The following is a 14380-nucleotide window of genomic DNA, read 5'->3' on the forward strand; positions in this document are numbered from 1 at the left end:
ATTCTTTCCCCCACCGGGATTCGATCTTCGGACCCCTTTGGGCGTCCATTCCGTAGCCAGTCGCTATACCGACTACGCTATAATAAATAAATAGACCCTGAATAAAGGGAAGAAGAATGAAAGAAGAAAGAGGGAACACAATTATTAAATAAGGAAATAGGAAGACAAGAATTACTGAAGGAAGTGAGGAAGAAGGGAGGAAAGAAAAATGTCTGAAGAAGAAAAAGGAAAAAAAGAAAGTAACGAAAGAAAGATAAGAAGGTGAAGGAAAGAGAAGGATTGAAGAAAACTAAAGGGAAGTGGTAAGGAAAGAAATAACGGAAGAGAAATAATGGAAGATAAAAAGGAGGAAAGAATGGAAGAAGTGGGGTATGAAATTAATTTTTTTTTTAATTCGCTTAGTGGGGGGTGGAGTCCAACTGGGTCTACTCGGCACGGCGGCCACTGATTGGCCAATTGTAGCCTGCCCGGGTGATTATGATGCTGGAGAATTTGGTGGAATGAAGATTGGCAGGGGAAACCGAAGTACTCGGAGAAAACTACCCCAGCGCCACTTTGTCCACCCACTTGACCAGACCCGGGATCGAACCCAGACCGCCGTGGTGGGAAGCCAGCGCCTAACCGCTTGAGCTATGTCGTGGTCAAGTTGGGTATGAAAGTTAAAATAAAAGAATAATGAAAAACATGAGACAGTAATGGAGAAAAAGAAGAATGAATGTAAAGTAGAAAAAAGGGGAAGGAAAGGGAAAAGAAAGAAATGGAGAATGACCTATAGTTTTCTGCAGAGAGACTTATCGAAACCAGCTACAGAATGTTATGCTGTGCAGATATCTTGTTATTGGCATATATCATGGCGAGCATCTAGAAACATGCATGGCGCCAGGATGTTTACAGACTCGCACTGTCCATTTCGAATTTTATGATCTTTGATCAACTGTTGATTAATGGGTTCCTCAACATCTTTATTTCTACGCGACAAAGTACGTCTTGCTATATGTTCAGAGGCAAACCGATCATGCAATATAAAGTGAAACTGCTGATAGCGGCATGCGTATCTTACATCAGATGAAGAAATCACACCACTGCCAGATGGCCTCGTTTTTAACCAACCTACGAACCACAGCTCGCAGAATTATTTCATGGTTTGAATTTTCGAACAATTAGTTGTCACTGTGACAATTTATTTATTGTACGATTTCAGGGACACAGTATCTTTTTGAGGATGGAAAATTGAATGGCCTTACGCGTAATCCTTTCCATTCACAATACGATATATCGTTATTCGCTTCCTTAACGACACTTCACCCACTACGCAGTAATAGTTTCAAGCAGTAGCACTGCAGTGATTAACTGGAAGGAAAAGACAAACCCTTCCCTGTGCTTAAATGATTAAGCATCACGTCATTGAAACGTCTGCGGGGTGGAAGTACATCACCACCTTGACCTCGGCACTACATGAAATGTTCATATTCACATCCCAGTCTCTATACCCTGGAGAGAGGGCTTCAGGAACCCAATGGCTAGCAGATTGGATGAGCCCAACGGTCGGTCTGGACGCTGTGGAGAAGAGAAAAATCCTCTACCCTTGCCAGGAATCGAACCCCAGCCGTCAAGCTCGAAGCCTGTCGCTATCCAGGATAAGTGGAAGGTAAAGTAAAAGTAAGCCGGTCACGGTAGCCGAGCGGTCTAAGGCATGCACTGTCTTCGCTCGCTTGGAAACCGGGATCATGGGTTCGAATCCTACTCAGAGCATGGATGTTTAGTTTGTGTGTGTGTGCGTTTTTCTGTGTTTGTATACAGGTAGAGGCCTTGCGACGAGCTGATCACCCGCCCAAGGAGTCGTACCGAATGTGTAAGATCTAGAAAAACCGAAGTGAACGGAGAAGTTCATGGAGGTAGGACTAGGTCCACTGGGGCTGTAGTGCCAAAGAAAAAAAAAGTAAAATTAAAGTAAAGGTATCCCTGTAACAGTCCCTGGAGTCCTATAGGGTTGTGAGATATTGAGGTTCCCACATTCTCTAGACAATCGGCTCATAGATGGCGGCAAATTTGTCAGCGCTACGTGCCGGCCGCCCTTTACTCCCAAGAATATACCTGGCACTCATTTCTGTTAGAGGCTGAGTCGACCTCAGGGCCATAGTGCGGCTGGAAGGAGGATAGATGAAAGGTTGTGGACGAAAAAGTTCATGACATATTTGAAAGTCACTGTCCTGACATACGATTTGAAAAAGTGGGGGATACAATGATGAAAAAGAACAGTGAGGTCTCCGGGTGTAGAATGTAAACCGGAAGTGCACCAGTAGGAAAGAAGGCGAAGTTCCAGCAAAGGGATGTATTGGCCTGTTGTCTGTGTTGCATTGCCACATGTGTCGTGGAATCGGAGATTGAGTTTGGTGAAGATATCTGGTGAACGTCACTTGCCATTCTCTTTGTACTGGAATGTTGAACTCTTATCTACTGAATTGGCAAACTGCAGGCACAAGCCGGGTGTGCTGACATGCCTGTCCAGGTCAAAGTTCATCCCATTCCTATAAGCATGGGAAGGTCATATCTGTCTGCACACTCGCTCACTTTTTCATCTTCGTGACTATTTTACGAAAATCAACTAAATTTAGTATTCGGGATCCACGCCGACTATTTCGGAACTAACCAGATCTCGGAGGTGGGTCCGTATAGTAAGTCAATTCAGGACATGATAAATGACTTGCTTCTTCTTCTTATTTTTCTTCTTCAAAACTTTTTCCTTCATGTGCTTAACATCTTCAGATTCCATAGTAATCTGTTCTTCCCCCCCAATCTGTGTTCTCCTCCTCAATTTATCTGTTCTCCCCTCAGTCTATCTGTTCTCCCCCTCAATCTAGTTATTCTCTTCCTCAATCTATCTGTTTCCACCTCAATCTACCTGTTCTCCTCAAATATAGTTGTTCTCTTCCTCACTATATCTGTTATCCCCCCTCAATCTCTTTGTTCTATCCCTCAATCTCTCTGTTCTTCCCCTCAATCTATCTGTTCTCCCTCTCAATCTATCTGTTCTCCTCCTCAAGCTAGCTGTTCCCCTTCCCTCAATCTATCCCCAAAATGCATTTAAGATGAGTCTTCTGATCGCAAAGTACCCCAAAGGAGCGGAGTTCTTCTTCAGAATCGAGCGGTCTCTCAACTGGTCAAGACATTCCCCAGAATCATAAGGTATATAGTTGTGTTCTTGAGAGCCCAGCACTCACCATATCTTGAAATAGACGAATTCATTTAACACAGTCACATTCTATAGCTTAAAGACTCACTTTAATATTGTGACATGACGCCTGAAAGCTAAAATCTGCCCATCTGCTTCGCTGAGCACGTTCCCGTGGCAACGCGGAAGGCGCCGCTGCTGGACGACGAATAGTTGGAAAACGTTTCCACAACGAATACGACTGAAGAAGCAATGCATTGCCTACAGAGTCACGTCGATTCGTTCGTGACGCATAGAGAAACGTTTCCGTTACAACGGACAGGCAAAGGCTGTTCACACGGCAACGAAACGGTCGAAACAGTAACGGCTAGGAGCGCGAGAAATCCACTGTTGAAGGAGGTGGTCTCCATACGGTTCGACCAGCATCTACCTCAGGGAGAGAACTGACCAACAGGGACAGAATGCGACAGAGCAGAGAAGAGGGCAAAACACAGAAGACGGAGTCGGAAGTCAAAAGTGAAGTTTACCACGTAAGTGGTGTCATCATTGTTCGTAGCTACGAAGTGGTATAGTTACAGAAAAATTTTATTACGACTAATTGTAGTTCCGACTGGTGAATATCCAATAAATCGATTCATCTAATCTTGAACCCATTAATTACTCGTACTTGTCGCGTTACCAGGATACGTGATAATATTATCCTTCTATATAATCCTACGAAGTTTCAAGTGATCGTTTGCCTTTTAGACCGAGACAAACATTTTGTATGCATTTCTCATTCTTCTATAACGTGCTTAATACCTGTAATTACTTACTTACTTACTTACTCACTCACTCATGGAGCTGAGCCCTTCTGGAGGAGCCGCCAATTCTGCACCTATTCAAGAATTTCCCAGAATTTTATGGAGCCCGAAGGTTAATTACCGTGTTCACAAGAGCCCTCCACTTGTCCCTATCCTGAGCCAGATCTATACAATCCATACCATCCCATCCTATCTCTCTAAGATCCATTCTAATATTGTCCACCCACCTACGCCTTGGTCTTTCCTGTGGTCGCTTTCCTTCTGGCTTTCCTGCTGAATATCTGTAATATTAATATAAATTCCATCTACGAGTATAGTTAATACAACTACAGTAATTAATTCTTCCATTTCTCCTGTTAAGGAATGGGATCTGTGTCATACTAGTAGTCAGAATTAACTTCTGAAACGATGAATCCTTTTACAGACTTAGTGAATCTCCTTGGAAGAGGAGGCCGGCCTATCTCAAGACCTCTACCAGCACCTTGGAACACAGCACTTTACAGAAAATCATAGACATATGCATACCGAGATTTTAACCTGATATTCCAATATTCGAGTAGTCCAGAACCCTATATTCCTCAGAACTCGAGAGAGCTGTAAAATTAGTTCTTTCAGAAATCAACCACTTAAATCCATTTTCTCTTCAATTTATCAGTATTTTATACATTTTCACTACGTCAGTCAGCTTGCTTCTTGTTATTTGTCTCCGTCTGCAGACCGGTTCACGGTGAGCAGGACTTCAGTAAGTGACCCTACGTGCTTAATTATGACGCTGGTGTAGAGAATGGGAACACTTTCATTCTTACATTCTTCTATTTCTTATTCTACTTTCTTCTTCTTCTTCTTCTTCTTCATCACCACCGCCACCACCACCACCATCGTCGTCGTCGTCGTCGTCGTCGTCGTCGTCGTCGTCGTCATCATCATCATCATCATCATCATCATCATCATCATCATCATCATCATCATCATCTGAAGAAGAAGAAGAAGAAGAAGAAGAAGAAGAAGTTGAGCTGGTTAGCTCTTTCCTTCCTCAAACAAGAAGCAGCTTTGTGGATTACGAGTAATTCTACTTTTACTTGAGCAAGAGACAAATATATTGCAAAAACTCCTTTCAAGTCGAGTCGAAGTCTAATGTTACAACCCCTTCTGGGGATTACGACCACATTTTTATTACTGCCAGACAATTGCGGGCTCGTTGATATGGAGTACTCCCTCTCTGACGAGAGGACAGGTTATCGTTTACATTTGCTGCTGGCTCTCGTCAACGCGGTCATTCTCGGGTCCGAGTCCCGTGGGACTCGTGACCAAATGTTACTGTCTCAGATTCGAGACTTCTCTTTTCGTCGCCTCCGGCGACTACGGTGGAGGTATTTGACCCGGCCTCCACACGGGGATACCCCCTTTCAGATAGGACCAGCGTTTTTATTCAGAGTTTCCGTTCCTTAGACAGGTTGCCTACCACGGCTAACGAGTCCTGTCTACCCGTCACATAATCCTGGGAAGGAGCCCTTACCAGGCGCTACTCAGCGCGCCAGTGGGACCTCGCAGGTCACTACTCCCTCCAGTAAGAGGGCTGTCTCTTGTGGGGGTTCTAAACACTTGACTGCAGTTTCCTTTCATAATAAATGAAAATAGGCTCATGAGTTTATCATGCTGCCTACTGCGTGTACCTCATTATACTTCTGAATGTACAGGTTTTCATGTAACATAATGGGGACAGTACGCCGCTGGAAGGCAGCCAAAATCATAGTTTTTAATTTAGTACAATCAGTAACCGCATTATGGTGGAAACGTGAACATGTGAGGTGGGAGCGACATTAGAGCCGTTTGTTATAAGGTTCTGATTTGACGTAAACTGATAGAACTTAAAGAATATGCAGTTTTCGTTAACATAAACTTTCGCAAAATGTAAAGCAAGAACATGGCGGCTGTGTGAAGTTTCCTCCGCTTTCGATGTGATGGTGAGTACTAATAATCCACAGTAATTAGACATGTGAAATTTAGCACGGAAATATGCTATGAATATTCTTATTATGTATGCATGAAATGTTGGTTATAAATGAAAAGTTAAGAATAACGGGAGCGGTGCGAATCCTTGAGATTATCTTTATGCCAGAGAAATGCAACAGAGAATCTTTAGTAAAATAATAAATTACTCACAAAAATAAAACAAAATAACAATGATGACAATAACACATCTATAGAGCTAGAAACGTATGCCACTTAAATAAGGCGTTTTACGCTTTTCTATGAATTTCTTGCTCAGGAATATCACTACAAAGTGACGTCAGCATCATCTAGCATATTAAATAAATGAAAAAGGTGAATATTTGTTTGTTTTTTTCTAATACTTAGGATTCCTTCTCATTCATACACCTTGCGGGTTACTTATTTCAATGTTTTGGCAAAGTTTTCTTGTCAGGCTGACTGCAGGTTCCATGGTTTTCCGTTGTCACTATAGACGAATGTCTGGATGTTAGCCGTTGCTATATCATGACTGTCCTCTTTCAAGTCTCTGTCTCTTCAGCGCTTATGCAACTTAGCAGGTTTCTCAGCTCCTTGATCCTATACAGAGTCGGTAGAACTCCTTGGAAGGGGGATCAGCACGTCATAAGGCCTATATCTAATCATTCTTCGTGTGATCTATTAATTTCGTTCAGCGCTATAAGATAGGCCTACTTGTAATTGAAGCAGCGTAAATAACAGGAGACCTGTTTTTAAACTCATTTATCCTCAGGCTAGTTCGTGTTATTTTACGAGGGTGTACAGTTAAGCAGTTAAAAAGACAAGTAGGTCTACATGTCGCTTTCTGAACTTGTTTTGCGTCATGTAATTAAGACAGAGACACTTCCAAACACGTGCCACATTTTGGAGGTTCTTATGAGTAAGATGCTTAGAATGGAAAGTCAGACACAAACAAAATTAATTGAAAATACAAAAAGGCTATTAAAAAGTTTGAAACGCTGGGAGAATAATACATTTCCATGTTATGTAACACCCTAAGTGGCTTATGACCATCATCCATTTTAGGTACAAGTATATTAGTTTAATCCGTACACTCTGACGTAACAGCTGATAGACCATGCGAGTCGTCGGAGGCGACGAAAAGGGAAACCAGTTCCTGGGTACATAACTGGGCTACCCTGTCACTGGAGGATATAAATACGGGGACCTGGCCCTCCAGGTTGGGGGAGTCTCGAATATGAGGCAGTTAAATATGGCCGTAAGTCCCGAGAATGACTGCACTGGCGAGGACCAGCAGCAATTATAAACGACGGACCCGTTCTCTCGTCAGAGAGGACGCCCCACATCAAAAATCCTGCAACTACTTGACAGTAACAAAAATCTGGTCTCGGGCCCCAGATAGGGCTTGACACCAATACAGACTGGCAGACTGACTATCTGTCGTAATATAAGTATGACTCTGAACCTAGCCAGTGCTAGCCAGGTTAGCGAGTGGCAGATAAGGATGGCCAGTGACGGCCAGGAGGCCAGGAATTGCCGTCATGAGTCAGTTGTGGCCATGAGGATTTGCGAGATATTCGCCAGCCGGTAAGGATAATAATAGGGAAACTGAGGAATCTACATTGTTGGAAGCCGTTACCAGACAATGACTGGTGAAGACTTTATGTATGCTGTAGTACTGTGGTTTGTTGAATGCTTAGATCTGTTATAATTACCTGCAATTACGAGTGGTAAATGTTCAATAAATTCAATTAGCGATCCAAAATTAATGTCTAGTCGCTAACATGCCATAATACATTTCTACAGGTTGACCAATAAGTATGGTGTTCAACGTTTACATTTACATGCTGAATGCTGATCACACTCCTTAAATTAAACAAGAAGAAATGCCATCTCGGTCACTTTCCCAATCCTCTCCCCTTTAAATTTGACTCTGACAAAAGTCCGAAATTTTTTACGTGAATGTTAATAGTTTCCCGAAGTTATCTAATTTTAATTACTGATCTGTGATGGTGAAACAATACAAAGGTGTATAAATCAAGTTTTACTGCCCTATCAATTATTTGCGGAAGTGCAGTTCGAAATAGCCATAAAGCTTTAAAATCTTATTCAAGAAGTGGCCGGTTCGAGTCTTATCTGGGCAATTGGAACTCTAAATTGTGGTTTTCTTGGTTGTCTTCAATATTTCCTGGCGAACGTAATGTTCATTTCTTGAAATAGGCCGTCGCCGATTCAATCCACATTCTGTTATACTTCGCAATTTGTGCTTTTCCATTCAGTTCTTCGCTGTTTTCCTATATATTCGAAACAGTGTTACTAAAGTATTCGCTACAGCGCGCTTAAATGCTGGTTCAGATTTGTGGGCCCAGGAGTCATGTTTACGCAGAAAAACCCGTCATTCCGAGGTACTAACATTTGTGTCAAATACATTTTCAGAATCGGTACGTATATATTGTGACATGAGGCCTGGTAGTTTTTTTTTTTTTAATGCTATAGCAGCGTCATCAGCAGCGACTTGAAGCACAGAGCAAATGATGCTCGAGATGGTTCAAGTTCGTATTGCAACAGAGTGGTTTGAACGGCTGTTGTACTGCGATGTGGAAAGCAAATGGAAAAACTACCAAATTATCAAATTTCCTGGATAGTCTCTTTCCAAAAATAGAGACACCATGTATGCGATCAGAAGACGAGGAAAAAGACGTAAGAAGATGCTGGATGACCTTGGGAACAGAAGAGGATATTCTCATTTGAAGGAGAAAGCTCTAGATGGCATTAAGTGGAGGAACTCTTGTGGAAGAGACTGTGGACCTGTCGTATGACAGATTACAGATGAATGATGAGCGGGGTGGGACTAAGTCCCTTCTACTGCGGCCACTTCTGGCCTATTGTACCAGCCCCAGATGATAGGAGAGGGTGATTGTGGAACAATTGGTGGAATGAAGATTGGCAGGGGAAACCGAAGTACTCAGAGAAAACCTGCCCCAGCAACACTTTGTCCACCACAAATCCCACTTGACCAGACCCGGGCCGCCGCGGTGGAAAGCCAGCGACTAACTGCTTGAGCTATGGCGCGGCCATGCTCCGGGTGATTATGATGATGAAGAATTTGGTGGAATGAAGATTGGCAGGGGAAACTGAAGTACTCGGAGACAACCTGCCCCAGTGCCACTCTGTCCACCACAATTCCCACTTGACCAGACACGGCATCGAATCCGGGCCGCCGCTAGTGACTGTCCGCTTGAGCTATGGCGCCACCAAGGCCTGGTAGTTAGAATAAGGCAGTCAGAGAGACCGCCATTGCTAGGTAACGGCTGTGTTATATTCAACTTTACCAGAGCCATCGTTAAGCAACGTACGCAAGCAACAACAGAGGAACTGTTGAAAAAGTGTTTTCAGTGCGGTGCGCGCCGAGGCTACATAACGAGTCATTTGTGCGATGTGAGTTAATTCGACTCGGAAGCAGGTCGCCAATTGATAGCTGAAGTTAGTGGTTGACAGTTGGAAGTCAGTCCTGCCCGGAATCTAGCAGCTAAAGGACGTACCGACTGAAGCCAACGGTCAGAGCATGAGGTTGGCGTGAGATGGTCGCCACCCTGCGAGGACATGAGCCCGGAAGTAGAGAAACGTCCGCCGTTGAGGCCGCAAAGCAAGCAACGTTACTGAGGACACTGGTCTTTGTGTGACAGTGATGTGTGAAGTGTAGTTACCAGATGTAAAATTGTCCACTAAACCGAGTTATCAATCCAACACCTCTCTAGTCACTCTGATCATGTGACAATATTTTACATCAGAACTTGTTCTATGATCTGTGAAAATTCTGTTGGGAAGTTAATGACGTCTATTGATAAACAGACGATCAGGTATTGCGTCATGAGATGTTATTGCTGAAGATAAAATTCACTCGCGAAATGGACAACAGCCTTTAAGACACGACATTATGCAACGCGTAGTATATCATAGCAGTTTGAAGTATATATTCATTACAAGATAATAATAAAAAGTGGTTATGAAATGGGTACCATTGTTGCTTCACATTCGGGTATACCGAGTTCATATACCGACCCAGAGACCAATTACCCTGACTGTGGCTTTCGTGGTTTTCTTTATTCTGTTTCACGCAAATGCAGGATTAGTGAATCAGACTTGTAGAAGCCAGCTTCCCTCCACACCCATTATTCACTAACCATTTTATCTTCTGACACTACATACACTGAGCTAATGACAACGAAGTTATATAATCTAAGCACAAGAAAGGGAGATCACAAATTATGGACAAAGAGAACTTGTAATTTTACACAGGTTGAATGGGGAAAATGTACCGAAGTATTGAGTGAAATATGCCAGAAAATGGATCATTATGGAAGGCTTGGAACGGGATGGAACTGCTGTTAGAACTGGTTTTTAGCTTAATAAGATATTTAGATTACGCTCCTTTGAGTTATGACATCGCGTAGTTTAGCTATTTATACCTGATAATGGAGGCAGTAAGTCTTGCCGAAACGTCTGTAACCATATACGAGAGACTACACGATATTATGATTCAGAAAAATCACAATTCAGTGCAAATTTCAGATCTCATAGTACAGGGAGAACGCACGTGGTACGGATTACACAATGTCACACAGACATACGAGTAATTAGTTACGGTCTTATAGATTAGCCCACTTCCATTTCAATAATTTTGAACATAAAGGTTACCTGTGTCTCAAAGTCGCTATTTTTTGGCCAGTTATATAGTACATTTATTAGTTCAATTGACAAATAAAAATTTCTTACGACTTTTTTTTATAAGTTTTTCGCCTCGCATTGACGTAAGTTTTATTTGTTGGCTGTCCTGACTCAGAAGTGAATGCAGCCAATTAAAAAGCATCGCAGAAACTTTTCATTCGATGTCAAGGATATATCAGAATGGTTGAATGGATGTCTGAATTAACGAGGCGAAAGTCTGCATCTGTGTACCAAATGCTCTCGATCTATCACAGAGTTTATTCTAGAAGAGAAAAATTCTGAAGCACAAGACCAGTTTCAATTATTGAACTGCGACCTTAAAACCTGCAAACCCAGGTCACAGAAACATTTCTTCTTCTTTCAGGAAGGAAATTGCCTGAGGCTATAACAATCAGGGAGACATGAGGTGCTGGATTCATATGGATTACTGTGATGTATAGACCCATTGCTAGGCAACGACTAGGTAAACACATTCCCCCGGGAGTCAACAAGCGCAATAATAGGATGTCTATTGCTAGGCAACGGATAAGTGAATACGCCTAAAATAATACAAGAAAATACAAGATGTTTTCCTCGTGGTCTGTGCAAAGTAGTAATAAAAAAGAGTTTTTCAGCAGCATAAATTGAAGTTAAGAGTCGAATTTCGGGGCTCCAGCCTGCCGGGATTTGAGTTTGGAATTGAGTCGAGTCTTTGGATCTGTCAGCTGCAGAATAATGGCAAGAAAGGAATTAGTCTGTGACAAGAAGATTTCATGTATGATTTGAAGTGACAGTGAGCTTTATAAATACGTTGCCAGGATATGAATAGTGAAGACCGAGAATCCTAGTGCATGAGTGTGTGTAACAGTGAACTTTAAAGTGTGTGGATCAGCAACAGCGGTGTAGTCCCGAGTTGTGTGAATGTACAAGGTGCAGTAAATCCAATCATCCAATCCAAAACCCGTCATATAAGTCACGAAACAACACCTACACGTGATATTTTTTCTGTTTGCTAAGTTATTTAACGACACTTCCAGTATCGAGACTATAGAGAGTCCAATGGTAAAAATATAGACAAAAAATGATGAGTTGGACAGAAGTGGCCTAACTGAGGTCCCATTCCGGCATTTGCCTAGAGGGACCGAGAAAAACCACGAAAATTATCATGCAGGATATCTGGCGTCCGGTCCGAGATACCGTTATTCGTCAGTCACTTTATTATTGGAATTTGCATAGTCTGAACTACTGACAGGATCGTCAAATAAACAATAAATTGAGTATATGAATAAGTTGTCCTATTTCTGTAATAAGTACCGGGCAGAATAATTCTGTTCCGAAACATAAAAATATCCTTTCCATCTTTTCCCCTGGACGCCGCCTCTGTCACTTTTTCCTGTGGAATTCTGAAAGTGTCTTCCTCATTCGACGTTCAGAGGCATTCGATCCAAGTGTTCTATACATTTCCTGTGATATCGTTTAGTGATGTTCGCCATATTTTCGGTTGCTAATCTTCTTCACATTTCTTAACCTCGTATTTTTTCCTCTTAGTGCTCTTTTATTTTATATTCTTTTATTATTCATAGTGGGGTGAGGCCGAGTCCACGTGGTACTGCGGCCGCTACCAGCCCCAGATGATAGGTGAAGGTGGAGCAATTGTTGGAATAAAGATTGGCAGGGGAAACCGAAATACTTGGAGAAAACTTGCCCCAGCGCCAATTTGTCCACCACAAATCCCACATAACCTGGCCCGGGCTCGAACCAGGGCCGCCGCGTTTGGAAGTCATTGCTTCCTTAAATTTCGTTGATGGTAGGTGATTCAGTGTAGTTAAACAAACAGCAAATAAATCAGTACATAAGGTACCTTCTATATATTCTTTTTAAGAATATATGAGGCCTTCATAACAGGCAACCCCCACATCTTCTGGGTGAAATAATTAACCTGGTGCAGTTAACCACTGTGTAATCTGTATTTGCAAAGCATATAGAAATATTCTGTTCGATAGAAACTAGATATCGTTATGTGTGTTTGGTTAAGAACAGGTGTAGGCAGACACACGTCTTTGCCAAGGTACGTCACAAGTCAACTCAAATAAACGTTACTGCAGAAGTACTGTAATTATAGGCTTGTTATCCAACCAAGTGTGATACGAAGGGCAGAAATACAACGAGGAAATAACGAAACAAGAAAGGGGAAAACATGAAGAGTCGTCGAAATGAAAGAAATTATAACCGTATTGATATCATGACGCTCTTAATTTGGTGAGTGGATACTGAGGAGAAACATATTATCTTCCTATACCCTGAAAATGGAGGCAGCGTGTCCCTGTGAAACGCTGGTAACCCACCTACGAGATTACTTGGTATCATAAACTTGAACAGTACAACGTAATTCTTCAACATTCGCAGTACAGAGCAAAGTGAACCGTGTAGAAGTAATATTGTACAGGCATTCGACATCATGGTTCACAGTTTCAGTATCCTATAACACTCTCTAAAGCTGAGGTCAAGAATGGTGGAGCTATACCTCCACTCATCCATACGTCTTCATTTTGTGGAATGAAGATTGGCAGGGGAAACCGAAGTACTCGGAGAAACCTGCCCCAGCGCCACTTTGTCCGCCACAAATCCCACTTTACCAGACCCCCGGGATCGAACCCGGGCCGCTGCGGTGGAAAGCCCGCGACTAACCGCTTGAGCTATGGCGTGGCCCAACCGTTTAAGTAACTACAGGTGAGGTAAACAATTTTAATCTACCTAATCCTACAGAACTCAGTAACTCAATAGAGCAATCTCTGTGTTCAGATACCAAAATCTGCTCAGATAATGAAGAAATGACCCGTGTTTTGTGAAAACCTCAGGTTCATTACTGCCGTAGCACAAGCCTGCTACTGTTCACTATTCTAAACCATATTAATCCTGTCTACACCCATCAGAACCTGTTTCTTTAAGATCCATTTTAGTATTATCAAACCATCAACACCTCGTACTTCCAAACGGTCTCCTCTCTTCTGGTTTTCCGAACAAAATTCTTCAAACGCTTCTTATCCATAACGTGAGTGCTACATGCCTTACCTATATCATTCTCGGCGATTTGAACGTCTAATAATGTACGCTCTTTATTATGCAGTTTATCCATCCTCCTGTCACTTTATTTTAGATCCAAATATTTACCATTTTGACTTAATAGAATCATGTACAAAGCCTGTGGTAAGACACAATTTTAACCTACATAAAACTATTTTACTCACCCCGCATTAGCCTTATAAGCGTGACATAACCTTTCTAGTTTCAGGCGAAGTGAAAATTAACTTAATTATATATATTGTCAGCAAGCTGCACGTATCTATTCATGTATTTGAAATTTCAATGTGAATTTGTAGGTTTACATGTCTGTTACTTAAAAATCGCTCTCAAAATACACCTTATTACGTAATGGCAACAAAACAGACGTGTCCGTATCAACTTACCGGCTGCTATGTAGAACCTCACGTCCTCCTTTCACGACACTGTCAATATAACTGGATTTTTTCTTTCTCATATCGTGTGCAATAGAGGGCAGCAAAGTCGATATCACGTATTAGTAACTCTACATAATTGTCGAATATAGAATTACAGTACACCCTCGCTATTCCGGTTACGGTTAATCCGGATCGACATATGAAAAATGAGGCTCAGAGTTGAGTAGATACTTTAAGAGACACATGGTATTTAGGAAGGCAGACGAGTAACT

The 14380-nt window shown here is 42.1% G+C and overlaps 1 protein-coding gene across 1 annotated transcript in view; it reads right to left on the reverse strand.

Annotated features, from left to right (window-relative positions):
- Window positions 1-14176, reverse strand: part of LOC111865558 (monocarboxylate transporter 12) — a 91893-nt gene extending 77717 nt beyond the window's left edge. The window contains exon 1 of the mRNA XM_023853697.1: window positions 14118-14176. The gene's annotated coding sequence lies outside the window, so the exon portion shown is untranslated. The remainder of the gene's footprint in view (window positions 1-14117) is intronic.
- Window positions 14177-14380: the final 204 nt, after the last annotated feature.

Source organism: Cryptotermes secundus, unplaced genomic scaffold, assembly GCF_002891405.2.
Source record: "Cryptotermes secundus unplaced genomic scaffold, Csec_1.0 scaffold836, whole genome shotgun sequence".
NCBI classification, from domain to species: Eukaryota; Metazoa; Arthropoda; class Insecta; order Blattodea; family Kalotermitidae; genus Cryptotermes; species Cryptotermes secundus.